Here is a 2,526-nt window from a genome sequence, read left to right on the forward strand (position 1 = left end):
AGTATGTACAAACACACACAGTTGAATTTTTTCCATGTTGATGTTGCATCCTGAAGCCTTATAAAGCTCACTTATTAGTTCTGGTAGCTTTTTTGTACAATCCATCAGATTTTCTCCATAAATAATCATTTTGTCTGCAAATAAATTCAGTTTACTCTTCCTTTCCAATATGGGTCCATTTAACTGCTTTTTCTTGCTTTACTGCACTGGTTACAACCTCCAATACAGTGTTGCACAGAAGTGGTAAGAGTAGACACCTTTGCATAGTTCCTGAATGTAGGAGGAAGGCATTAGTCTTTTATCATTAATTATATCAGCTGTAGTATTTTTCATAGATGTCCTTTATCATGTCAAGAATTCTCTTCTATTCCTAGCCCTAATTGTTTTTAAATAATTCAGTGAAATCCATGAAACCAGTACCCATGGGTAATTTCATCCAGAGGACTGGCTCAACTGCATATATGGTGATGACTTCTGTATTTCCTTCTCCAGGCCCCTTTCTCTCAAGCTCCAGATCTTATTTTTACTGCACTTTTTATCTAGTGCTACGGATTGATTGAATTGTGTTCCTCAAAGTTCATATATTAAAACTTAATTCCCACTGTTGAGGGTGGAAAATCCTATTATGGTAATTGAAAGGTGTAGTCTTGAAGAGGTGATTAGATTGTAGGACCATGCTGTAGTAAATGGATTTATAATGGTGGTCAGGAGTGTGGTTCTGAGGGCTTTAAATGGATAGCACACGAGAGTCTCTCTCTCTCTCTCTGCTCCACCATTTCTGCCATATGAGACCCCTGTGTCACTGTCATCACCACCAACACCCTCACAAGATGTGTTCCTTGGACCTTGGACTTCCCAGCCTCTGAAACTAAGCAATAAATTTTGTATTCTTACAAATTACCTAGTTCCACATATTTTGTTATAAGCAACAGAAACAGACTAATACATCTGGTTATCTTGCAGACACTTCAGATTTAATAGGACAAACTCACTTTGGTCATTTCTTATCCCATAAAGATAAAACTAAATCAATAAAGCTGCTCCTTGTTTTATTTCATTACCAGCAAAATGTAAAATCCCCTACATCAGAAACCTAAATGCTATTCTATATGATTCCTCCATTCATCTCTTCTAAGTAGCTACTGAGTTCTATGAAATATACTTCTAAATCTGTCTCAGATTTAGCCCCTTGACAGTATGGTATAATGGAAAGATTAAGGGCTTTGGAGTCAACCAAACCTAAGTTCAAGTATATACTAACTGTGAGATTTTGGACAAATTACTTAACCTCAGCTGTTTTTTTCATTTGTGAAACAAGAATGTCCCTATTATAATACTGTTAAAGTTTAAATTAGAGTATCTGTCACAGTGTGTGCCACATTATATTTAATAAATCCTGTCATTCCCTCTCACCTATTCTCACTGCTTTTGTTTAGTTCATTATCATTTATTGTTTGGAACACTGCAATAGTCTTTTTAACAAGCCAAACTGATTCCACTCTCCATAGCCAATGGGATATTCCTAAAAGTCCAGTCTCATTATTTGCTTCTCTCCCTAAAATTCTTCATTAGTTCCCTGTGGCCTAAATAAAGTCCAGTCCTCTTAGCATAACATACACTTGTCCCCAGCTTAACCTCCTGCCACTAGACATACTCTTAATAACTACTAGGTAGTCCCTGGTATGGGATTGCCCATTCGTCCCTTTTTGTCTTTATATTATTTTGCTTAGAATTTCCTTCCTGTCACAGGTGAACTCTTATTCGTAAGCCTCAGATTCCAAGTTCCCTCCTCTGTGAAACCATACTAAATCTATCCAGCCAGTAAGGCATTTCCTCTTTGTTCAACAATTATTTACTTACTGCTTGTTCTGTATGTGCCAGGCCCTATGGTATATGCTGGAAATGCAGCTGTGAAGAAGATATGGTTTCCTGACTATCTTCACAAAGCATCTACAGAGGGAGACTAACATTTTATTTAGACAACTATTTAGTTATAATTTCCTTGAATGCCATATGAGAATGTATTACCCATTCTTCGGGGAGTGGCAAGGGCCAGCATCCCTTAGGAAGAGACACTGAAAGATTTGATGGATGGTCCCATTGCAACCTTTACAATTCTCTGTTAAAGTACCTAGGCAACTGCATTTGAGTTGGTGCTTTAAAAATATGATTTTGACTAGCCATTAAATTATAAAAGATCATGATTCTCAACAGATCCTTTTCGCCATCACAATTATAAGATTCTGGTCCATAATCCATGAGCAGATTGAAGTCCACAATTTAAATTTACGTGTAGCAGACTCTACGTGTATCATCATTTACTCCTAGCAATAATTTAGCTATTATTTCTATTTTATAGATAAGGAAGTTAAGGTTCAAAATGAATGGTTCAACGATTCTTCCAAGGTCTCACTGTTTGGAAGTAGCTGAGTCAGTTGTCCCAACCCAGGGGTTTCAAGACCCCAAGCCCTTCCCACACATTCATCTACTTCTATATATATATATATATATATATATATGTACCTT

This window comes from Galeopterus variegatus, unplaced genomic scaffold (assembly GCF_000696425.1).
Source record: "Galeopterus variegatus unplaced genomic scaffold, G_variegatus-3.0.2 Scaffold153, whole genome shotgun sequence".
Lineage (NCBI taxonomy): Eukaryota > Metazoa > Chordata > Mammalia > Dermoptera > Cynocephalidae > Galeopterus > Galeopterus variegatus.